The sequence below is a fragment of the Prenolepis imparis genome, unplaced genomic scaffold, assembly GCF_030444845.1.
Source record: "Prenolepis imparis isolate NDT839.2.m4 unplaced genomic scaffold, iyPreImpa1.0 SCAF_9, whole genome shotgun sequence".
NCBI lineage: Eukaryota > Metazoa > Arthropoda > Insecta > Hymenoptera > Formicidae > Prenolepis > Prenolepis imparis.
This window is the reverse complement of record NW_028141167.1, coordinates 1,370,015-1,397,673: the sequence shown is the minus strand read 5'-3', so window position 1 is coordinate 1,397,673 and position 27,659 is coordinate 1,370,015. Positions and strand designations below refer to the sequence as shown.

Genomic DNA, 27,659 nt, shown 5'->3' with positions numbered 1-27,659 from the left:
GAGGAGAAAAGGGAACGAAGGGGCGGGGGAAAATATGTTTGCGCTTCAAATACTTAGTATAGCGATCGGTCAAGGTTTAGATATGGTAAAATTATTTGTAAATAGAACCTATATATGAAAAGGCTCGAGAGAAATATATTTTTTTACAATCTAGATTCCCAGAAAATTGATAAGAGATAATCTTGAAAAAAGATATCCCTCAAACCTTTTGTCTCACTCGAGGATTTATCACTGAGATAAAACTGAGATGATACTTTTGGAACGTCATTACGTCATCTCTAATGACAAAAAAAACAGAGAGAATAAAATTACCCACCCCGAGTATAAATCTTAAAGACTGAAACGTCGAAATTGCACGCAAAGTCTCCTCGGGAGAACAGAAGAGAGTTATCGCGTCGTATGTCATACTCTCTCGCGACCACCCGCGAACCGAGGCTCGCCTTTCCTCGACAGAGTAATAATCGACCCTCGGCCAAGAGTCAAAGGAACGGTTTCGAGAATCATTTCGTTAAAACGCGAATCGCTCCTCCCGATCGAACGAGAATCGTGAGAATCGAACGGCGCGCGGTCGCCTAATTGCGCTGAAGGGCACAGATATTACCGTATTATACTACATATGCGCGTTTAATACGTCGACGTATACGCGCACACGATCGCATTTGCTCGCGATGTGTTCCGGGCGCTAATTACAAACGATATACGCGGCTCGGTCTCCATCGTCCCGCGGTCGGTCGCAGCCGTGTGTTACAAGGCTTTATTACAAGTGTGTGTGCGTGTCTATGTATATGCATGTGTGCACGCGTTACGCGATGATAACCGTATGAGACCCCGTCGCAACTCCGGATAGGTTACGAGGGTCCTGTAACCAGGGGCGTGGCATCCACCAAACGCGTAATGCACGCATGTGGTGCAACACACAAGCGTACATACATGTGCAAATTTATATACATTGCCGCCGTGTTTTCGCTCTGCCCGCTCCTCTCTCTCTCTCTCTCTCTCTCTCTCTCTCTCTCTCTCTCTCTCTCTCTCTCTCTCTCTCTCTCTCTCTCTCTCTCTCTCTCTCTCTCCGGCCGTGCATAAATTCACGCGCGGTTCGCACGAGATTTCGTTACGTGCTCGCCTGATCTCTCAGAGTTCCCGAAGCCGCGAGTATATATACTCCGACAATTTGCATTACAAAATTACAGACGGAATAAATCAGCAATTGCATCAAAGTATGTCAGAGCAGACAAGAATGGCAATTGTAATCGATCTGATTACTCGTGGACTGGAATGCGTCGAAATATATGCTGAAGTACATTAGAATAGAGAGAAAAATAATAAGAAATAAAATTATAATTTAGTAATAAAGTTCTGTTAGAATTTTGCTATGGATTAGTTTACATTTTCCATACGCATCTACAAATCTTTTGGGCCAATCTAAAGTCGATTTGATTTTAGGAAATATTTTCGAGGCATCGATAATTATATATAAATAACTTTGTAATTAAAAAATTCAGTGTATATACAAAATTAATTTTCTAATCAGAGAAATTATATTTAATTTAATTTTATTCTATTTGTATAAAATTTATATTAATCACTCTATATAAAATTCATCACTTGACTGTTATATTAAGAATCTTGCAAGTACAGCCACTTAATTAAGAGAGAATATCACCGATAATTAAATAACGCCCAAACTAAGACGTCTCGTGTAAGTCCCTTTTGAAGGAGAGTTAAGGAGTCGTGTGGCAAAACGAACGCTCTCTCATACTGCGCGTGAATTATAGAATGTACACGTAATTACAAACGAGTAGTGTGCCCTTGTGGTCAGCCACCGACTTACAAGCGTTCACCGATGCCGGCGCGTATAAACGTATATCCATTTCCAGTTATGATGTTCGTGTAATAAGGATGCGATGTTCGCGCGTGTAACACGCGCACGTAAGATACGCGGGATGTAAGTCCTTAACGAGCACGTGGCCGCGCAAAGTTTCGCGGCGCTATATGCGATCATTACAGAGTCCCGTTTCGCATCATAGAAATTCAGCGAGCGTTTGACACTTTAACGTCCCTAAAAGAAAAAACCTCTCTAAAGAGACAAATGCAAAAGGAAAAAAAAAAAAAAAAGAGCGAACCGTGGAAAATCGCTCGACGATGGATCCTTCGAAGAATAATTCGAAGCAATTGCGTCAATCTAATTATACATTTTAATTACAATTTCACGTCTTTCACCCGATGAAAGATACCTTTCGAAACGGCAGACTTTCTTTTGAACGCGCACGCTTTATAATTTATTAGAATCGACTAGAATCGCGGTGCTTAAACGCATACAGTTTAATTACAATTTCAGATGCGCGCGCGTTGGATGGAGATATCTTTCGGAACTGCAATTTTTTTTAAGATCTCGATTATAGATCTAGATTACGAGACAATTAAGCCCGAGAGTTCAACTATATAATTTCGCATTCTCTTCCACTCTAATAAGAGCGCGATCGCGATCGCGGATGCGCACGCGACGTTAAGAGACGCTCTTTTTCAGCACGTGAAGAAATCCGGCACGCGGTCGCCCAGACACTTTCACGGTCGTTGAACGTTCCGGCGTAATACGGCGATAATTAGCGTCGTATACGCTAATTAATCCAATTCTCGCGTTCATGAAGTTTATCGTCCAATATGTGCAATATTAATAACGACAATTTCGCTGATCGGGCAAAGCGATCCGCGGTAATAACGTTTGTGAAAAGCCAGGATTCCGGCGGTCGGGTCGAAAACAATTGGAGAACCAGACTCGAAAGCGACCCGCTTTAATGCCCGGTTAATTTGTATCGGATATTGCGAAATCGAACAAACGAATAATTCAGTCTCGCGCGCGTTCCATCTGTACGAGTGTCTTTTTGCGCTTTACGAGCAAAACGCTACGTGCTTTCGATGGCCGAAAGGATATATGTATATCCCTTGATGTGCGCCTTCCGTTATGTCAGGGTCGACGAAGGTATTTCCCTGAATACGTTCGCGATTTGTTACGTTAACGTAACGGTCGGCGGCAGTACGCTAATTTGATGTGTGCGGTTCACGGTTGGCTTGAGACGAATGAAAATAGCGAGATGGATATGAATTTACAGAATCTTTCAACCTCGATGATCTGTATGACTTTGCGCGCGTCTTAATACTGTAATCATTGCAAGGTCTTCAATTCCTGGCGAATACTTAAATCCAGTTATGTCTTCAAAAGTCTCTCAGTTTTAATTTATCTAATCTAAAAGTTATAATTCTAATCTCGAATTTTTAGTCAATTGGTTTTAAATCCCCCACTCTCTCTTTCCAATATTAAATATAATTAATAAAGTATGGTAATTAAAACCTTGAATTTAATTTTTTCTAACAAAATTAATTATTCAATATTCAATAATGTTACATAATTTTTTTAACAGATAACTTCAATATAAAATACTGGTGCATTATAAAAGTATTATTTGTTTCGAATTTTAATTCGAGCTCAAGCTTTGCATCGAGTTTTAATATGAAACAGTATAAATACGATTGAAACGTGTTATACGTACTAAAATTACGGTAAATGTGTGTGTGGACTCAAGTATTATTGCCGTTATCGTGAAGGAATTATAGCTATTGCTTGCCTCGACCTATCGATTCGATCAACTTCTTTTATTAAAGAGGTCAAGATTTTTGGTCCGTATTTTAGTCTTAACTAAGGACAATTGACAACTGTATCGAACGTATGAATATTTACAGCTCGACATCCTAACGAGTAAATAAATTGGAGTAAATTAATTTTACATTGCAATTCATTATCTTACGAAAGCGATAACTCGAGAAAAAAATTACGTAAGAATAATTACGTAAGGAATAATTACGTAATGAAACTAACTGCCTGTCTCTCTCTCTCTCTCTCTCTCTGAATATTATTTAAATTAAAAATAAAATTAACACCTTTTTAAAAGAAAAGTATATACTTAACATTTTATGCAGGAAGCATAATTTTTAATGTTATATTTGTGCAAATCGAGGATCACTTTCACGATTACATCAAAATACGCTGCTCAGATGCTATATGAGCAAAATTACTTTGCTGCTCGAGATAATTAAAACGCAACAACGATCGGGATGTTGAAGATAGCTTCGCCGCATCGAGAATCTCCATTGTAGGCTCACGATACTAATTTCATCGGCCGAGAGCGAGCTAGTAATTCCGCAGTCGAGCCGCGAATTAACGAGACCGCGGTGCGTTTCCGCGTGGCCGCGGCACGAGCGGAAAACGCGCGATAGATAACGGCGAATATTCTTCTCGATTTCTGTCCTGACGAATCGAGATCCTTCTCAATCCTCATATCAGTATCCCCCCTTTACAGCAGTGTCGTAACGCGTCTCGCGGTAGGCCACGTCGATTTCGACTGGTCGTACAAGAGCCCTGGTACTAATTAAAGCGCCGACCAACGGAAGGTAATGTATAGAGGCGCGCGCACACACACATAAGAAGTCTCTTTCTCTCTCGGTGGCGCGCACACATTTACAAGGAAAGTGCACCGACCATATATATATGTACATGTGTGTGGAGCACTTAAGCGCACGTGCATAGAGTATACATATCGAAACGGTTCATTGTGTGAGCCGAACAATGACCGAGTGGCCAAGTGTGAGGTTCAGGGACGCGGGGAGAGAGGGAAGAAGAAGAAGAAGAAATGGAGGCAGACTCTCCAGGCAGACGTGCACAACGTGTGACGGAACGTGGGACCAAAGGTGGCGAATATCGCCGGCGAACACATTTTAATAACTTTTTATTTTACCTCTTTTTCTCGCGTGCCTGCGCGATTTTAATCCTCTCGCATACCATTTCCCGCGAATGAGCGAGATCCCGTTTGTTCCATATTTCGGACGCCCCTTTCCCCCGACGGCCTTTTATTTCATCTCCTTCCCACATCGGGAACTTCATTTAACAATGGCTGAATGGAACGGACGGCTCGCAAAACACTCGCGTATCCGTTCGAGATTCGCGATAACGGCTGAGAATTACGAAAGTAAGTTTATCACTTGGTTTATCAGAGATAGGTATACGAAGTCTCGCGACTCGTAAGTTTGCGAGCGACATCGCATTCACATTCTAACGACAGAAAAAAAAAAGACTAACAAGACCTATGTATGCAAAACGGTGCAATAAAGCAACGCCGTCGTTTCCTTTTTACGTTCGCCTCCGCGTGTGTATGTATATATCTCCGGATCATTACGTGTATCTACAATTATTGTTCGAAATCATGTACGCGCGTCTCGTATATTACGGCTACCGCCTCTGTATATTCTCTCCATCGCTGCCCGCGAATACAACGGAATATTCCTCTCGCAACAATATATATCGCGCCCGATGCAGTTCGCTGAACTCCGTTCGCGGATTCTCGGCTCGCGGCGGATTTGACACAGAAATGCCGCCAAGTTTCAGTGCCCATAACGCGCGCTTGAAATCGCACGATGAAGACGATCGACGAGGGTCCGAATGAATCCAATGTCCGCGCGGCCGCGGATTCATCCGCCGTAGCGGCTACCAGTTCCATCGGCAAAAGCGAACAAATGGAGGAGGAGGAGGAGAGCAAACCGTCCCAGCCGGGAACTGGAAGAAGCACTACGTATATCGGCGCACATACTGTATACGACATTATCGTGCGCGCGCGCACCTGTAAGTTTGTTCGTGCATCTAGGTGTGTGTGTGTGTATGTGTACGTTGATGCACTCACACGGAGATACCGTTCGTGTAGAGGAGTATAGAGAGGCGCACAGGTATACATGTGTAACATGGAGTCTAGGAAGTACGCAAGGCGAGTGCAGCTCTTCTAACGGTAATTCCCTTAGACCAGTACCGCAACTCCTGCAACCCAGAAGAGTCGATGTTTCTGTTGCCGCCGCTGCTGCCGTTTCTCTCCTCTCTGTTTCAGCGAGAAGCGTCCAGGAAGCGATGAGGAGGGAAGAGAGAGAAAAGGACGGAGAGAGGACTGCTGTTACGTGCGTATACGAGAGTATCGCGAGAAACGATCCAAAGTCAGAGTACGAGGACCACACTCTTTTCTTTCTCCAGCCGTTTTCCTCTGCTCCTTTTTCTCCTCTATCTCTGACAATGAGCCGCGTTTCATCGAAAGGGGAAAAGAGGACAAAGAGACCGAGTGACGAGGGAGAGAGGGGGGAAAGAGACAGGAACACAGAAGAGACCAGGAAAAGTAACAGTAACCTTCTCGCGTTACGTTACCGTGAACTTGCACGGCTTCGTGTAATTAACGCGAAACTCTCGGTGGATCGCGAACGGTATTAATTCGCAGTTACAACGCGCCAAGTGTGCATCTCGCAGAGCGACGCCGTGATAAAACACGCGTTCGCTCTTTCTCCTTCTCGCGCGTCCTAAGATAAGTAGTAGACGTAATAGCGATAGGACGCGTAATATATATCTCGCTCGCAGTTTCTCGCGCGTCGGAACGGATTTTTCTCTCAGTTTCCAGAGCATTTCCCCCTTCCACTTGACTCAATTGAAAGGAAAGAAAAAAAAAAAAGGGAGAAGCGGATAAACGCGTTCGCGCGGATGAGCCGCGAGTGCGAATAAACACGTCATCGAGGATCACGCGATCGAGGACTCGCCGGAAGGAATTCGTGCAGCTGTCGTCATTCCGTATACACGATGTTAGAGAGAGACAATAATTATGACGCGACGCATTCCATCATCCTTCCTTTCGCGAAGCTAGGAAGGTTTTCCAATCCTTCTTTCACGTCGGCCACGCTCTGAATGGTCCACGTAGTGGATTCACGCCGTGCATTTACCGACCCCCCAAAGTAATAGGTCGATTACTTTTCTCGATGATAACCGCAGAGAGGCGCAGTTTCGATCGGAGGGAAAGGATTAAACGGGGATTACCGCGAGTAACAGCACGACGTGGAAAAAACGGACGCGCGGTTTAAACGTAATTTGCTTCGCCGTTACCGTCGAAACAAACCCGGTGAAAGACCAAACGAGCTTTCAGGGATTGTCAGATCCAATTTCCTGTACCGCAAGAGAGGCAAACGCGATTTGATCGCGCATCCTTTCCGCAGAGAGGCGGCGGTCATCATAATTTCACTACTCACGCGGACACAGAAAGTCGCGTCCGCGAATTTTTCTGACCCTGTTCTTCGAACAATATCTTTCAGAAAAGTTTACTTCGAGTTGTCGAAATAAAAATTTAAAACCTGAAAATCTCTACTGCAAATTGATAATTCGAATAAATCTCAAGCCAAGGTTCTTTTCTTTGTAAATTGTACTTAAAGTTAGTTTTTTCAATTACTCCACTTACATCAATACAAGCATATTTGAGATTTATGCGATGAAAACGCGCAATTATTACGATAATAACGTACAATTTTGGATCGTTCCGAGACATTAGAGAATTATCAAGAACTCGAATGCCGTGTTTTTCCTTCGTCGCGCCATTGCACGCACCCGCGCCCTTAATTCTCCGTCGCCTTCGGATCGATGCCGTTCCCCCTCGACATGTTTAACGCGACTCAAAGCTCACCCCCATAATGGTCGCACACTAACTTCTACTTCCTCGCTCGCATTCTCGCGTCTTGGGAAAGGCCTCGATTCCCAACACTGAATACACATCGGCGCACACGTGGAGTCGCCTGCGTCCGCGAGCGTAAACATCAGCACGCGCGTGCGTGCGTGAATGCGTGCGTGCGTGCGTTGCCCCATTCGACGCACGTTCACATCGGCGAAACGAAGCTCGAGTGAAGACGACTGTCGATAGCAACGACCCGACGAGTTAGCACCGATGCTCAAGATCAAACAACAAATAAACGAAGCGACGGCGTTACGTAACTTGTTCACAAACGTCTGCGATGACAAAGGATGACATATGGATCAGATGTCTGGCATTGAAACGATTCGGCGCGCGATATAAGTGACGTGCATAATAAAAAATATAATTCAAGCGTTTGGCAATTTTTTTTCCGTAATTTAATATTTTTTATTAAATTTAAAAAAATTTCTTATTTTTCTAAGAACTGTGATCTAGACGTGTACAATGTACATGTATGTATTTTGTACGATATACGAATACTTTGTTCGATTATCAAGAAAATACCCCTCGATGCATAGACAAAGCCACGATGCATCTATTATATAGCCGGAAATAATAAAACCATATGTTTACGACGCGCAAACCGTATATGCTTTCAAATGAGAATATGTTAACACGAGACGATTAGCATTAATTCCACCCTCGCGCATAAAATGCAGAGAGTGATACGTGATAAGTCACTTGCCTTGTACGGTCACAACTATAGAGAGAAAAAAAAAACGGTCATCTACCCCTTTTATCATATTCACGGAACGAGTTCCTCTCCTTGTCATTCTCCGAAAGGCGTCAGACCAGATCGATGTTTCGTAAAAAAACGCTGACGCTGGAGCGGAGCGCGCGCGACAAGAAAATTCGCTCCCGGCACTACCAATTGGCAATTGCATCGTCTGATAGTATAATGACGGAACGGACGGGCGGATGCGTATGTACACGCGTTTGACGCATCTGCCCGGTGCATTTCGCTCCGGCAAAGTGGACGATGTGCAATGCAACCTCTTTGCGCGTGCACGAGAACTTTTACGGCGAATGTCACTAGCTTTTGCATAAACGCGGCAAAACGCACACAGACGGATATCGTCTGAGAAATGATGAATTTTGGAATACAATATTACAGATTAAAATAGAAATATTTTAAATTAGATAAGAAGATCAGGTTAAATGAGAACCTTTCGATATAATTTCAATTTCAAATCTTAAGATTGAGAAATATGTTAGTGGATTAAAAACAAGAAAATAGGATATATAAATAGAATATAAATACTATAAGTAGGAAAAGATTTTTTGGAGATCAAATTTTTTTAATGAAATATATGTCGAAGCTGAGCGTTACGGAATATGCATATGTGGCGGATTAAGAAATGGGGCAAACTTTTATCGTGCGCTGCGATCGATAACTATCGCGCCCTATTCTGCAAGGTGTCTATTAATAGATGTTCGACAGATAATCGATAACACGACCTATATTACATTTACTACACAAGTTTCTACTCAACGTCAAAAGTAAGCACTTCCAATGGAGCGTTGCGTTTTTATCAACGTTCGTGCTACTTGTCCAAACAGTCCTTCGTTCCATTCTTCCCTCAACTCCTTAAGTGCTCTCGTCACAGCACGTTTTACAGCTTGCTCGCTGATTCCACAAGCTCTGCCGCCCGGTCAATCAATATCTAGCCAAGTGCGAGATAGCTGTGCTTTCACAGCTTCCTCATAATCACGAAAAATTTTATCTCTCCGCGCAAATGAAGACACTCACAAAGATTCGCAGATTCGAATCAGTCAGAGAAATGTAAGATTTGTCAGATTTATTATAGAAAAGTTTTCCTTTCTTTCCCGCTTTACAAGGAAGGTAAAGTAACGATAATATTGTTCTCGTTTATTCTTCGCTCCGTTAATATTTCGGCATCTAGTCTAAATCTAATAATCGTATCGATTGGCGCTCTGTAATATTTAACGCACGTCGGATGTATGCGATTTATTAAGGATCGGTGTCACAAATGACACATTTAACTCTCAAGTGCGGTGAGAATGTATGCGGACCGACATATATAAAATCATGGACCATGATAGAGACTCTGACTATATCTAACATCCGCCACTTATCGGAGTACGTGATTCTCGCTCGACACCTCGCTTGCACCTCGTGTGACCACTCGGAATAAAAGTCTTTAAATCATGTTGAAAAATCTCCTTCGCCCGAGGCGTCGCCGACAAGTAAAAAAAAAATTAGAGCGATGAATCGGATAAGGAGCGAAATTTTTATAATGTCCTATAGACCGACAGTTCTCTTTTATACTCGCGCGGAAATCAGAAATTAATTATCTCTTATTAAGATATTACAGAAAATCTATTTTTTGCGCGTACATCGTCGATATCCTTCTCAACGATCTCGTTTACATCTTGCAATTGCTCGCTCAGCCATCCGAGAGAGGGAACGCGCCATCATCGGAATTATTACAACTTCCGGTGTGAAGTTAAACGGATCTATAGGGAACATTGCCACGGAAGCTGTAACTCGTCCCCATTACATCACCGCGCTATAGTGTGTGCATTCATCAAACGAACAAATACATACTCACTCAGCATTGTTCGTGATATATATTTTATCGCAGAATCTAAAAATATCTAACATAGATATCGAACATCTGTTTTCTTGTGCAAAAAATAATTCATCGTACTATCAAGCTTTGGCACTAAAAACATTTTTTTTCTGTTCGTCGCCAAATCTTAAGCTTTATCATCTCAACTAAATTAAATAAAGTTAAATAACGAATTAAATAATAATAAAGAATTTGATTATGTTAGAGGATGAAAATAATTTGTTCATATTTCTATCGTTTGATAAATAACATTTTTTTAAATGTATTACGAATTTTTTTGAAGAAAAACAAAACATTGTTAGTCTGCCGAATTTCAAACAATTTCGCGTGCACCGGGAGAGTTCGAATCGTCGAAAATCCCGTCCACGAAGATGCTTCGATGGTCGATCGACCGCCTAACGAACCGTAGGAACGAGCGTTGCCAATTTGGCAGTGTCCCCTCTGATCGATAAATCAAGCGAGTCAAACGCATCCCGAATGCACATCCGCATTCTCGATACGCTCCGTTACCTCATTATTGTCGCGCTGCATTTTTTCCTAAAAGATAAGAAACTCTCTCGCCGCGTCCACTTCGCCTTTAACTATAATGTCGACGGGATTTTTTGCACGGTTCTTCTTATTTCAAAAATGCCGCGTGGATTTCCTATTGATTTTATTGCTGGACGCAAGTGTGTTTTACTATGTACGATACGCGTGTGCAAATTTACCTGCCAATTAGCTTTATATTCGCGACATATTATGCGCGATGTGACGCCAAGTCGCGCGTAAAATCTTTCGACGAAATGAAAGTGAATACGCAATGTGAAAAAAGGCAAAACACATCGAAGAGCATCGCGGGAGAAGCTGCTGATGGTTCCGGCGCCCATTCATGGAAGGGCTTCGTTTTCGAGACTATAGTGAACGAACAAGAATGCTCGCTCAGTTGACAGCAGAATGGAAACCGAGAGAATCGATGATCGAACCCGCGATCGCACTCGCCAAAGGATCTCGCGTTGTACCCTTCGCGTTTCGTTCCTTTCACCCCTCCTCCTCCCCCCATTTCCGCATCACCCTTGGAAGACAATGGAAATCAAAAAGAAAGCATTATACCCTCTCTGTTCGATTTCGCTGAAAATTATCGTACCTTCGCGTCACACACGATACTGAGTGCCTTTTCCATATCGATTTAAGAAACGAAAGCATCATTTCATTCGCAGTTACAACAAAATACAATATGTTTAAAATTAAATATGTGTTTTTTGCAATAAATGCATGATTATTTTTTACGTATACATGGAACAAAAATCTTTACGTTCAACTCATCATGACTTTTGCACTCAAACTATCATTTTTCATATAATAAGCTACTGTCACATAAAAAAAGAGATCAATTATGGTGGAGATAATCATCATGCAAGATAAAATCTCTTCTATTACATTCTTGCCATTGTTTTCTGGTTAGATCACCAAAGAACAAAATGAGATGCGCAATAAGGAAATAAGACGAGGAAGAAAATAATCGAGGAATAACGGTGCTATTAACGCGAGACCAGGACGAAGAACGATTAATTTCTCACGCGGTTTCTAGCATTACATTTAATTAATATATAATCCACCGGAAGATAGTCTCGTAATGTGTATTTTACGCGAAATACACATCTGCACATGTGCACGCACGACTGCGTGAAAATGATGCGCATATATGCATACGCAGGATCAAGAATATGTATACAAAATTGGGCACACATAAGCTGTTTCACATAATCGCTTTTGCGACAAACAATAGAGAGAAATTAAGGATCGTTCTTGCAAAACTGAACACTTACAAAACTAAAAATTTTCAGAAAACATATTTCACTGGAACTATCTCAGAATTTTTATTTTCTTTGTTAAATAAATTAAAATAAAAAAAAACAAATATTGAAAATAATAAATAAAACGATAGAGTAAACCGAGACAATCATCAAAATACATCTTTTTAAAATGTATAAATTCAATTTCGTAAGCTTTATAATTTGGCCTGTATATATCCTGTATATCGGATCGTTCCTTTATGCGAAATGGAAACAACTTTACGCACTAACGCGCGTCATCTTGCCTTTCATCTAGATCGACTGGAACGAACTAGTTCCGATCTTGTATGCGACAGCAGCCCATCCATGCACGTGTGAACGCGCTTTAAAACCGGTCCCACCCACATGAAAGATCTCAACGGTGTGCGCGTAAACGCATGGCGCGGTCTAAACGACCGACAAAAATTAATATATTCCAATTACGGACAATGCGCGGACAATGTTACGAGTCTGCTTGACGTTACTCGCCGTGGGTGTAAGAAAAATTCATTTTTGTGCAAACGCTTTCTTTCCAACCGATCGCAAGTTAATTCCGAATGTTTCGAAGAAAAATCGGTACGCGAATTAATTTGATTTATATGATGCCTTGCTATATTTTTCCATTTATCTTTTCTTTGTACGAAATATTATATTGCATTTTTATTAAGTACATCTTGTGTTAAATATATTATTGTACCTAATACATATATGTATAATATTATGATATAAGACGCATTTTTAAAATATCATTGATTGAAACAGTCAATACCAATTAATTTTTTTAGTGAGATTTCATTGATTTATTATACTTGTAATTGAGATCATCAGTGACTATTCACAGCTTATTTTCAGTGATACACTGATTCCATTTAAGAGAGTAGAGAGAGAGAGAGAGAGAGAGAGAGAGAGAGAGAGAGAGAGAGAGAGAGAGAGAGAGAGAGAGAGAGAGAGAGAGAAGGTTGCAAAACTTAATTTTCCATAGACTCGAAAGTTAAAAGACATAACCGCGGCTTAAAACTTGTTTAAAGTACAATTTACAGTAGCTGCATGTCTTGCAAAATTAGCTATAAAGCTCGAGTTCCACCGGTACTGACTTCCTGTGCCGCGTTGCGCTAAGTGCGTAGAGATTAGCAGAGATTTACATTTAAACGGCATCTAAATCTTTGGCACGGTGGGAAAATTGCCCATCGCGCTCAACGACGATAAATCAGTAGCTGGTCTCAACCGAATACCGGAACGTTTATTAATTGTTACAATTTTCCGTGCTTGGAGAAGATGAATGTCGCTCTCTATATACCAATAATAAGTGTAAGTATTTTACATTGCAAAGAATATATAACTTTTCACGCTAACAGACTTTTAAAACACATTCTTGCAATTCTGTATAATAACGAATTAATTTAAAGAAAAATATCCCTTTTGGCAATATACGAATATAATGTAAATTGTTTTTTCTAAAATTAAAATTTTAATGTCATAAATATTATTTATTTATTTTATTTATTTATTTATTTATTTAACGGGACTCAAACAAACAAAAAATTGAAAATTCTATGTATTAATATCAGTAAAAGACATAATTATAATAAGAGACAACGCAATATAAGTACTAAATTCAGAACAAAAATACGTGAAAAATCAGTGAAAGCAGTTCGATAGAGATCGTTTGAATGTGTAGAGCGAACAGTGAAAGAAATCTATACGATCTGAAAATTTATTCGCCAATATGCTAAGTCTGTTTAGCGGTTTAAATTTATCAAATGAGGTACGATGAAATTCATAAAAAATTGGACTGATTCTGAGAGGCCTAGCTGGGATACGCAAATTTACTCGCCAATAATTCCGAACAACAGATATGGCCGCTGATCAATTTATATAAAAACAGTAAATCTAAAAAAACTCTTCTATCTTCTAATGTGCTTAAATTAAGCTTCTTCAAAATTACATCATACGTATTATTGCAAAGTATTATAAACATGATAATATATTTGATAACTTCAAACTTTTGTGTAGAACAGAACACATTATGTAAAATGCAATATTATATGATCATACACAGCAAAAATGATTCCCTCCCAGTATAATTTCCTTCCAGATAAATGCCATTAGAGGCGTCGGGTCTCGATTCTTAGTAGCTGCGAGTCGTGTCATTTGACCAGCCGAGACAATTGGATCGTCTTTGAAATTTTCAATAATCGGGGAGGGCGTCGCCTCGGGCGATGAATTCCTGACGACGGCCGGACGGAACGGTGGCGGCGGTCGTTTTGATCTTGTTTAGACAGCAGCGCCGGCATAAACAGCCAGCGGAGGACCCCGCGCCGAACGGCTATCGGGTGTAGTGATTTATATTCAGGGTTATTGTCCTGCACGGGGTTTTTGTCCCGGGAACTGCAGCGGATCCGGACCCGACGCATCCGAAACGGCAAGAACGCACTTGGGCCACAACCGCGGTATATACGACATTACTCTCTCTCTCTTCTCTCTCTCTCTCTCTCGCGTGCACCTTTTTCTAACGTGAACCCGGCACATACCGGGTGTGACGATATTACGAATTCCGAGCGAACCGTTAATACCGGTACACGACTTGTACGAAACAACTCGCTCGCAAGAAATGCCGATGAAATTACGATCATGCAACTCGACCCTTTTGGCGTTTATGGAAACATCGGCATCGATATGTAGTCTTGTATTCATAAAAAAAAGAGTGCTACTTTAGCTACATATACGATATCAAGTCGATATCAAGAGAATAATTGAGAATGATTTATAAAATTATTTACAACTATTTATAAAATATTTTACTACTATTTATAAAATTTAAAATTTTTGTCGATAATCAAGAAATTTTCCTTGTAAAATTTTATTTATTTATATATCAAGTAATTTATATAATCGGTCATTATTATTTTACTTTAGAAAACGTATATTCATTGAATAGATAAGCTTGCAAGTTTAATCGATAATTCCATATTTTAATATAAAAATGAATTAAAGAAAAACCAATTAAAACATTCATTTTATTGCAATTTCAAATAAAACCTCGTTTAAAAAAAATAGTACTAATGATCAAGAGGAACGGTTGCAGTCTATCGAGACCTTGATGATCTTATCTCCGTTAATTAACTTAAGCAACGATTAGGTCAAGCGATTATCGCATCCTGAACATACTGATGCTTGCCATTTAACGTGCATATGTAAGATTGCTAGGTTAACAGAAGTAAAAAGCTATGTTGTCGACCGGAGATTAATTTCCGCGACGGAAATTTTTAACTTATTATCGAAATCTCGATTACAAGACGGATAAATAAAAAGACACTTTGGAAAAAATGTTAATACAAATGTTAATACAAATATCTCTATTAATAACATCCTCTCTGTATTTTAAGTGGCTCTCTAAATGAATTGATAATATTAATATTTGAGTGCAACTCTCTTACTATCCCAAGTGTGCATCTTATTAACAGTCGACTGTTATTGATGGCGTTAACGATAGATTGATAGATATTATTGATAATCAATTATATTTGACTTTATTGTATCGATAATATCATTAGTGATATATATATATGTAGATAATCAGAAGAAAATGTGTGACTATAGATATATATTATATAAATATAGTTCAAAATATATTTATTTATTTGACTTTTTTAAAATTGATAATAAATACTTTAATTATAACCAGTTATTCAACGGGACAATCGGGCATTTCAATCGAGATACTCGCTTTAGTGCTCTGGACATAGGAACGCCTCTCAACGCCATTCTCTTCTCAATTATTATTATTACCGATCAACGCAGCATCGTTATTAGCCTATTACTGCACTCGAACACGATCTATATGACACGCCACGAGAGACAGACTGTCATGTTTTTACGTAATTCAATATCATTAATTACATATCCGTAAAGTATATTTGCAATATTATAGCCATTACTCGTACGTATCGTATAAATTATGTACAAAAACTTTGACGTATACTATAGTATAGCTGGAATCTGCATCGTTTTTTAATAAAAAGTATAACGCCGACCAGTGTCACGCGTAAATAATTCATGATGCAAAACATGACACAAAAGTTACTATGTCCTCTAATTACGATCGCACGAAATTAAGCTATCGGACGAATAGATAGATATTTGTAGAGCGAAAATATAAAGGTGTGAGAGAGCCTTCGATTTTAAATCACTCATTTGATGATTCGCGTTTGAAAGATATAAGTGGGTGTAAATTACATTGAAATATAAGTAATCGGCGCGAAACGGCGATCGAAATTTACGAGTCATGTGAAGCCGCGTGGCGATAGACTTTTGATACCGATGAAGCTTTTGATATAAATCAATGGGGTGCGAGAGTGTTAAGAATGGAGAAGGTAACGAATGAAGTTGTCGTCCGATATTTATATCGATCGTTACGCACGCCCACGAGATATTGATAGCGGCGCGATAAATCTCGAGACGAGATGGTGGCTCGATTAATAACGATAATAACATCCAATTACCGCGGTGAAGATAGAATATGACAACGTGGGAATACAGAAATTTCTCACATTCCGCCTGATAAATTTGCGCTCGCGACCGTTACTCGGTCAATTAATTTTAACGGAGTATAGTGGAAATTTGCAACGATATCGTGAATCGAGTGGGACGTACGCGACACACAAGCTCGCTTAGCTTGCGCGAGCATATCGCCAATAGCAGATAGAATCTACGAGCGCGAGAAAGGAATAGACCATTGAATGCAATAGGCTTCCCCAGGGTCGGCCACTATCGACTTTAACATCTTTCGAATACGCACGGGGCTTCAGAGAGACCCGATTCAACCCCCGAAGGATAACAAAGGCGGATCGATGGGCACGCGACTATTAATATGGGATTGTTCTACGCTTTATCTGCGAATCTCTCTTACGACAAGAGACTGACGTTTTAATATTCGCAACAACTCAACTATACTCCTGTCAAAACTTGAATTTAATTATGTGCATATTATAGGTATATTATAATTATACATATGTACATATATATGTATAAAGAGAGAAAGGGGGATGAGAGAGAGGGAGGAACAATAAAATTGTATTATTTATAATCTAATAATATAATAAAACATTTTATAGAGATTATTTCTTTGTCTATATAATTGAAATATGAACTTGATTTCTAATTAAGAATATAGAATTTGATTGTACGACTCTAGAGATACCGCAGCGGCTAATTATTGTCAGCAACTTTCGAGAAATGGACAGCACGATTCTCGTGGTTCGTTAGAGACGTAGCGGAAATTCTCGACCCTCGCGTCAAGGGAGATGCGGCGGAAAGGATGGAGAGTCCTGACCGGAGAACGGCGTCGACGGCGGCGGCGGCGACGCCTATATTGATTTTGGGACCGAGGAAAGCGTGTGGGGCGGTGGAAAGGAGAAAGAGAGAGAGAGGAGGGGAGTAGCGAACGATTCCTCTGCTGGAATACCGGCAAGGATAACCGAATAATAATGGTAGTGTGGAAAGCGTGCGGTATCGCGAGAACGATGGCATTTCACGGACATGCGGCACATCGTCTGAATGCGGCTTTAATAGTTTGCGGCGTGTGCGTTTGCCGCAACCGCTGTCGGGCGTTAACCGTGCGCACGATTAAAGATTTAAATCCCGCGGTGATGTTAGGTATGTATTGCCATGGCGCATCAATCGCCAAGAAGCCAATCTTACAGCTGGCAAAATCTTTTACTTGCATATTCATATGTGAAACTGTGACGCGAAACTCGCGAGAGGATTATACGCGTTTGTGCGTCTGCAGAATTTAATAAAGTGAAATTGTTTTCCGAAATGACATCGAAAAATCGTTCATTTATGAGTGATTAATATTTTATTTCCACCTCTTTGGAATTCTCCTTTTAGAGATTCTTTTACATATGTATAGATAATAATAATAATATAATTTTATAATTATTTCTTACATATAATAAAAAATATAATGTATAATCAATATATTTTAAATATACCTATATGTTTAAAAAACATTTTTAATTCTGACTTTATACGAGTGACACACTTGAGATCTCTAAACAAGGTAACCACATTTCCTAATATACTATAAAAGATCGGATTTAATGTAATCAAAGAACTCCGCGTATGTGAATTAAAAAAAAAAGAAAAAAACGAAACTCCATTAACTCGGCGCGCGCCACTCAGGAAATTAGTCGTACGTAATATTTGCTTGCGGGAACGCGACGAAGCTGTGTGATTATCGGGAGGGAAAAAAGTGTTTCTATGAGAAATACAAAGAGGGGAAAAAAGGTAATGAAGAACTCGTTATGCAGTCAGTGGCAATTTCGAGGAATCTCGTTTTTATCGAACATCTGTAGATTTATTTCATTTTGATGAGAATCTTTGTGATATATAAAGCATATATAAGCTCATCGGAACTTTGCGTCCTCAATAATTCAAACGAAAGAATGAAGAAAAATATATGCATTTGTTTCTGCTTATCTGCGTGAATGAAACGCGTTTAAGCGAGTCAAGGCAACATAATGTTGTAAATATTATATATACAACTTCGCGACTGTGACACACGTGCACGAGATATATTTTATACTCTTCAGATATATTTTATCGCAATAATGTAAATGAATGAAGTATTATTAGGTGATTTCATTCGCGCATTGCGAATAACAAGTTTCTTTACGATGCAAACATTCGCATTACATATTATTTACCCTTTTACTACAGGACGTAATTTTTATTATCGTATTGTGCTGCGAAAAATGTCATTCTTCGCGGAAGAAATATAACAAATATGTACAAACATGAAAAGCTAAATTTAACCTCTCCGTACAATTACGTTTAACAGTATCTTTACGATAGATTTCTTACCATGCATAAAGCGGCATAAATGCGTTTTATAAAATCAATAAAATGGTAATAAAATATCGTAAAAAGAACGAAAAAATTAATTATAAAATCATATAACGGCCACTTGGTAAATTGACATTTCCACGGATGAACATCGATAGTAACATAATTAGATAAAAAAGTCGGATATGACGAAAGAGAAATTAACGTAACCTTTCGCTATCATAGTAGATATAATTTAACGGAAACGGTATGATTCATCGTATATAATAATCATATCATAACGATATAATTCAAATATATTTGCGCAATGTCGACCTAAGATAATGAATTGTGCAAGTACACGTTATCAACGATCTTATCTCACGATGTATTTAAATGGCATTTATCCACCTGTCATACTTATGTGTGCGTGGCATATTGTACTTGCGCGAATATACAACGAATTTCAACGTACAACTTTGTATTTATATACTTATTCAGAACAATCGCGAGAAGAAATGATTAGGGAGAAGAGTGCTTTGAAAATATCAATTTTTTTATCTAAAAAAAAGTATACAATAAATTCTCCTGAACATTTATATAAAATGATTTTTGGATATGTCCAATTATAAAAAAAAATATTGCACACATAAGAATAGCGTTAAAGTCTTCGAAACATTTTCTTATAAAATCACATGTTTCGACCTTTATGTATCTTTTTCTCAGAAACCACTGATCCGATTGTTATCATTTTTTTATTCTGTTCAGAAATAAGTAAAATACGATTTCATCATTCGGTTTCAAGAAATTGTAATCTTATCAAAAATTACGAACAAAGAAAGTCTTCGAAAAAGTTGATTTTATTCAAATCATAATGAAAATTCCGAAACAACTTATCAGCATCGATTAAAACGTAGCCAAATATATAAGAAAAAAGTAAAAAGAACATATATTTGAACATGTTAATCCAATGTTGAGGAAATGGAATATAAAAATAAATAGTATCATATGATTTCGCAATTGCACTCTCCTCCTTAAGATACGTGAAAATTTTCACATTAGGTAATTAAAAAGCAATTAATAAGTTATTTTAACTTTGATATAAAGGCACGAAAACATGCGTAGAGGATAATTTAGTTTAATTCGTTCTAAATGGTGGAAAATTAGAAATACTAATCTACCGCTCGGAAATGCAAGTCTGCTTTTGTTCTTTCCTAATGACCCAGATTCTTTCCATTATCTCTTTCCCGTAACATACAATGACTTGAATGTATACATGTGTTGTTAAATTAGCGTTAATCGTTCTCGGTATAATAAGGATCTTCGCGAGAGATATTAGATCAAAATCTTATTTACTCGTGCATCAAAAAATACGATACTATAATGCGGAATAGAGACGACGACGACGACGACGACGATGACGATGACGATGACGATGACTATGACAACGAGAACGACGAAGGATATTTGGATTTTCGATCCTATTTACATCGACAGCACAAAACAATGGAGGAATTTACGTCCTTGGACGCGAGATAATAGAGTCCTAGCGGTGTACGATTACGTTATATCCGTTTCGCGTGGAAAACTGAATGGCGTGAATTGTATTTTCTCTACGTTGCCAATTAGCAACGTGTGTCTGGTGGAATAACCGTCACAGAGAAGACATACAGAGAAGGCCGGCGAAAATCACGCTTTCGCGCGCGGAATGTTTTTACGCGGCGACATAAAGAGACGGCATCGCACGTGTTTGTTAAGGCCAAGAGTCATTATTGATTATTTGCAGCAATGCTCGCGTCGTTTCTGCAAACGCGGCAAATTGCTCACGTTTGTTAACACCTGTGCCGCTAAAGACGATTGTATCATAATTTTGCGTGTGCCGCAAGATTGTAATCAATGTTATATAGACTCCGCGTGTCCTTAGATCTTTTAAATTCCCGAATATAGTTCTACCTTTATTTTATCATGGATACTCTTATATTTTTAAAAAAGATTAAGTGGAAAAAAATTTTGTTTAATATCTACATCACGAAGTAAAGCCCCTTGCACAGTGCTAAGCGATAGCGATAGGAGTAGCGAAAACGATAGAAAAATATCTATTCTCTGTTCTTATTGATGGAATAAAAAATATTTACCAATAGGAACAGAGGTTAGATACTATTCTATCGCTATCGCTTAGCATTGTGCAAGGACCTTAATACTTGCAGACCTGTTTTGTAACTTTTAACGCATGCGTTATAACTATAACGCATTTTTTATATAAAATAACCCTGTAACACGTTATAATTACAACATGCGTTTAAAGTTACAGAATAAGCTGCTGGACAATTCGTATTTTATTAGGATATTTTATAATAATTGAACAATAAATTCCTATATTAATTCCAGTCAAATAAAATAATAACCAAAATCATAGTAAACTGGATGCATATTGTGCCGCAAGTTTTGGTACGTATATACAATAACTTTTAATACGGTCCAATCGAAATTGTTTACTATTAATATTTAAAAGATCGTTCCTGAGAAATGCCATTTTGTAATAGATTTTGTGAAATTCGTTACTATATATATTTCATTACTATATCATTAGAATATCAACGAGATGAATAATGGTGATATAAAATTTGAATGTTTAATCGGCAACTGCTAGAAAAAATTTTTTTCAATAAAGTAACGCTACCTTTTACCATATCAAACAAGGCTTAAAAAAAAAGGTCGGAAGGCCTGTTTCCTGTTTTTTGATTCGATTCAAATTTTGCAAAGGGTCACTTTCCATTTATCGAAACCGATCTATGGAAGACATAAAATAACGCAATGCCATTATAAGATGAAAAGAACTTAAAAGACGTTTTTTAAAGAACGACCCTTTAAATATTCATAGATGCACAAAGAATTTCGGTGGAGACGGGATACCCTCGGCAGGGGTTGGCACGTAAGGATATACTCCCCCGAGAATAACTTGGTGCGATCGAGCAACCTTCGACGCGCGTTACATAAGCGAGATGCGACGCTTATACGTGCGCGAAAGACCTGTTGTCGAACGCGCGTCCAGGGAAAACATCGCACGTGTGTTGCTGCCTTTCTAGAAGAAAACGCGACCAACGCGGTGCACCGCCAAGAAATTCGCGTTTTACAATGTAAGCGCGACGGCGAAGAATTATCTTGTGGAACGAGCGGGTTATACCGTACGTAATCTTATGGTGATAAATCTCGATTTCTCCGAAATAAATAGCAGGTTAGGAGAGACTCTAATCCTAACAACATTCCGAGAGTTTAATCCTCGATCTGAATTACGGTATTAAGCCTCGGATAAATGACATGATAAAGGGAATGTCTTAGGCTTAAAGTATACAAGGCTTACGAAGATTTACGCTGGATTTATCTTGTTAGAATGTTATACCCCCCTTCGCAGAAACCTATAATGATTATTCTGTTGTATATTATATTGCATTCAATGTTTTTTCTTTAAACTCAACTCTTGAACTCAATACATATATTTTCGTAATCATAGTGTCTGAGAAAAGAGAGAGATATGTGATAAACATTATCACAAATACAAGCATGTGCACACATGTAAGAATCGAGGTAAACATTAAGCCTCGATTGCAAAGAAAAAAAAAACACGAGTATAATCCTCGATTTATTTGCGTATTATTATGAAGTAAAGATGCTTTATACATCGCGTTGCGAACTTCTGTCAAGCGAACATTTTCTTCGAATACAGTTCCGTGTTATGGCCGAGTACTTGAAAGAGTACATCAAGGATCGCCCGCAGTGCGCGCGCTCAAAATCAATTTCGTCGCGCCGTCGTGCACGGACATCGGCTCGATAAGAGCCACAGGCCGACAGTCGCTGACTCTGGCGGAGTGCGTGACAGCTGCTCTTGTATACGTTCACGGCGAAAACGCCGAGGAATCAACAACAACATTTGTGAGGTACTCACCAGAAGCAGAAAATCGACCGTGTCTCGGGGAAGTTCGAAAGGGTTGACGAGGCACCTCTCCTCCGCTGTTCGATTCCTCCCTCGCGCGAGAAGAGACTCCGTTAAGTCCGGCGACACTTTATCTCAAGTGGTTGGTGAACACAATACACAGATCCGCAGGCACTTTATCACGAGCGACGGACGACGACACCTTCGATCTGCGACGAACCGCGGCGTGATGTGATGTGATGTGATGCGCGCGCGCGCGTTTGACGTTACCGAAACGAAAACGTGAGACGCCGGAACGACGCCGCGAACCGGCGGACGACGCGTCCTAACAGACTGAACTCGCACTCGCGACTGATCGCCCGCGCGCGCGAGTCTGGCGATCTCGACGACGGCGCCGCTCGCGGAAGCCGATCAAAGCGCGCGCGCCGCTACAAACGTCAAATTTCGATCGGCGCGTGCTCGCTACGCGCGACTGACAATGAGCGAGCGCGGCGTAATGCAACTGTGAGCGTCTCTTAAAATAAAAAAAGAAAAAACTACAGTGGAATCGCGCGCAGACTCTCTTTCTCTTTCTCTCTCACGATATACGTACAACCCTTTTATACGACGCTCCGCCGTATCGTTATCTCAATGAGAATTCCATTTTCCGACATGTACGCGAGAAGGGTCGCTGAAAAATACCGTAATATAGCTGTTTGCCGCGCGCCTACGAGCTTTGAAATTTGATACTTTCCGGGAATTGCAGAGAGCGATGCTGTGCACGTGTTGCGAGCGTGTCACGGGATAAAGGTAAACTTCTTCGAGAATGAGGAATGTTAAAGTGACAACAATTTTCATGAATGGCAGTACGAGTAGGGTTGCCATCCGTCCTCTTTTCCCCGGACACCGTCCTCTTTTTTAAGGCGTCCGGGGACGTCCGGGGGGATATTTCGAATGTGTCCGGGGTAATTATGAATGTCCGGGATTGGTCCGGGGTTTAAAGTTTTTCATTTTCCTTTAAGTATACTAATAAAAACGAGATGTAAAATAATTATTTATTTAATGCTATAATTAATTTGCTAACCAGTTTGCATTTTTGTATGTGTCCGGGGCTGCAAGCGAAATGTCCGGGGTTTTTAACCTATAAGTTCTAGTTTTGAAAATTTTATTATGGTAACCCTAAGTACGAGGAAATTTCATTAAAATTGCAATACAAATAATGTGCAATAAATGTCTAACTTGATCAGAATATATGTAAGGGGAAACATATTGACTTTACATTCTATATTTTGACAATCTATTTATGTTTATTGATCATCCAATATATGGGGTTATTATTTTTATTTTTTAATACATTTCAAAGAAAGTGCTTTAAAACGAAAAGGAAAATTAAAAACATTATGTGCTTTATATGTATATTCATAGGGATGTTCAAAGTTATAACAAAAGTTTAAATATGTTTCTGTTTTCATCCAACATTAAAATATTAATCTACACATAAATGATTCTATACATGATTAAAAGAGAGAGAAAGAGAGTACTTATAGAAAGATCATTAAGATTTTAAATAAAGCAAAAAGTATATAGGTATATAATAAAATTTGCTCCCCATTGTTAAATTCAGACAATAAAATAGTATATAACAAAGTAAACGTTCGTTCCTCGCTCTTGTAAAAAAGAACGCAAGGGCCATTGTATACTATTAAATAAAAAGATTCTGCGCGAAAGTTCCGCATAAGTTTCTCGTAACTGTTCTAATGAAGCAACAGCTTCGAATAGGCCTTTATTAACGCGCGTTAATAAAGAGACTTTTGTATCGATGTGTAAACGATGCGAGGTATCTTTCAATCGAGCATTGAATTTACATTCGGTTTAAATGCGTATTCATGTTTTAACATCGTATTCAACCCTTTCAATGTTTCTAATGCTGGATGTCATCGTAATACACTTTAATATATGTATATATTTACTTCTACACAGAAGAGTCATCAAATGCGTGATTTTAGTAATATAAATACATAAGAAAAAATCTATGTATTTTGATTTAAATGTCATTAAAAAATTTTGTTTAATGTAATAAAATTACAAGAATTATTTTTAAAATTTTCTCTTATTTTTTGTAATATTTAAAATTAATAATTAAAATTTAATATTCAAATTGCTTAATTCAATCTCCAAGCAACATAATAATTCTTAATTTTAATAAAGTTACATATATGTATACGCATATATACACACTGAAAGAGTTATGTTCGATGTTTAATTGATTGCATACAGAGACAAATATATATATTTTGTAAACAGTGGAAAAATACTGATATCATCGCTGATCGACTGCAAAATCGAACGTCAACTAATGAGAGTGACGACGGATCGTTCGATTTCGGATGTTAAATGTCAACGACCATAAGAGACAAAAGCCTGGCGCTTAATTTCATCCCGGCGTCGCGTCGCGTCGTATCCTTAACTGTAAACGAACGGAGAAGAACTCGGCGAAGACGACGTTGAAGAAAGTATCGGGCAAGAAACGAACGCTCGTATAATCCGCATTTCCGACGTTCTGCACCGGTACCATTACCATTCCAAAAGGTATGGCTGTTCTCCCTTTCCCCCTCACCCTCTCACTTCACCCACCGTCATTCTCGCCCATCTTTCTGTCCACGGCAGCTGGTGAACCGTATTTCCAAATCGACTAATAAGAGTAAATCAACAATTGATCATCTTCGAAAATCAGGAGAAAGAGTTGCCTTTTTCCTATATCTTTATTTATTTTCCTATTTCCTTTCCTATCTTATCTTTCTCTTCATTTTGAAATATCAGTTTTAAATCATAATGTCCAATAACATTATTTCGTAATATAAGCATTGGATAATATAAAAGAATAAGAAGAAAAATATATAAAAATGTTAATTTTTTATAAAATACATTTATAAAAAAATATTCTATAGTTATTGTATAATCTACAATATTGCAAATAAGATACTTTTCTAACGTCTATTAATATAAAAAAATATGAATTGTGTAAATTAAAAATATATTGTATCTTTTCTATAATTATTTGAAATGGTTTTTAATATGATTTATATATAAATATCTTTTTATTTTTTATTTTAATTTAATTATCCGACAAAAAGGTTAGCAAATTAAAACTATTTCTTGTTTAACTCCTAGGCAGATGTTAAAGTAAAACAGGAAAGAGATTTTGTTCAAGCAATATCTATATATATCTCTCGTAATTTAAATTTTTTAATTTAATTTAGAATAAAAATAAAAGATATATGTGTAACAGAATTGCAAAAATTATATAAGAAAATTACAGTGAATTGTAACATTCCGTTATTTATTATTACGGAAAAGACTTCTCGTGAAGCACGTCACGTTTAAAAGATCCTCGAATTTTATGATGCCCGGCGAAAGATGAGAATCGTTTGGTGAAACGCGCACCATAAAAGCGAGTCGTTAATTCCAATTGCTGTATAAGCAATTGTATCAATAATCACGGCTTTCTCGTCGCATCAACTTCGTACTCGAAACCGCTTTTTGACGATCCACTCGTTTGCAAAAACATTGAGCCATTAAATTTGTTAATAATAAGAGAGAGAGAGAGAGAGAGAGAGAGAGAGAGAGAGAGAGAGAGAGAGAGATTGTGTGTAAAAAATTACATTTATAATTTATATATACATTAAATTTATCGAATATCGTATTTTTATTACATATAATATTTTAGCTTCTCTAAAATGAATTTTTTCTAATTTACATCTCTCCACAGGAAAAATTTGGTTTTTTACATATACATTTATATAAATTTATATTTTGAGAGAATTTTTATAATTTTGTAATTTAAAGGTAATAAACTGCATATAAATATATGATTCGTGCAAAACTTTAAATTTTCTGTTATTAATGAAATAGAAGAAAGTAATTTTGCATTTTATTATTTATTCGCAGAAATGCACATAAATCGCAGACAAAAGTGTGATTGTCAAAGCGCAATTTTCAGCAATTATTATAGCATATATTTTTTTAGGAAATAAAATAACAGCAGATGATATCAGTATTGTGTAATATAGTGTATATGCAAAAATAGTAATAAAATTTATTCTCATCAGATGTACCCTAATTAAATACGTCTGCAGATACTTGACAAAATTATCATATTATCTTAATAATTAATTTATTGTACGTTTTTTTAAAAATTATTATGCATTTTTTATAATTATTTAATTATTCCTATTTTAATTAAAACATAACTATATGTAATAAATCATGTAAATAATTATTTAATTCTTTCGATAAATATTTAATAAATTATTTTGATAAATACTTGATATAAATATTTGATTATTTAAGCAAATCATAAAATGTTTTATATGTATTAAATATATTTTACATATATGTATATAAATATCTTAATTTCAATTTTGTCTCTGCATGCGTATTATGAGATTGAATACACATTTAAACCATAATAATAAATTTTTTACTCACAAATTAGAATATTGCAGTTTACCTGCTGCAAATCCTTCTCAAATAACTGCCTTGCATCAGCGATCGAAAATACGCACTTTATCGGACGAATTCTAATAGTTGACTTCGCACGCTTCACTATTAAAAAAAACACGAAGAAAATCGTGTATTATTCACGTCACGAATTCGCTGCGAGACGCGGAATAAAACACACTTTGCGCGCACATAATAAATAGTCGGATATCACTTTACACACTCGGCTACTTCACACCGTACACGAGTTCCGAGAACTTGCCGTTTCCGAGACGCGCAGCACGCCAAGTAGGAGAGGGGAGGGGGGAGATACGCAGCGAAAACGTACGTGAGCGCCGGCGCTTGGGTCCCCCCCTCCCCTCCTCACACCTCCCTCACCACTAGGCGGCGTTTGGAAACGTCACACGAGGCATTCTCTCTCTTTCTA

At 38.2% G+C, this 27,659-nt stretch overlaps 1 protein-coding gene across 8 annotated transcripts in view; it reads right to left on the bottom strand.

Moving 5' to 3' along the window:
• Prosap (SH3 and multiple ankyrin repeat domains prosap) overlaps positions 1-23,116 on the bottom strand; it is a 120,388-nt gene extending 97,272 nt beyond the window's left edge. For 7 of the 8 annotated variants that reach the window (XM_083046396.1, XM_083046397.1, XM_083046398.1 and 4 more), the window contains exon 1: positions 22,766-23,115. The gene's annotated coding sequence lies outside the window, so the exon portion shown is untranslated. Of the gene's footprint in view, positions 1-22,765 lie in introns of all 8 variants that reach the window. The other variant, XM_083046395.1, reaches the window with a different exon arrangement.
• Between the last annotated feature and the right edge of the window lie 4,543 nt (positions 23,117-27,659).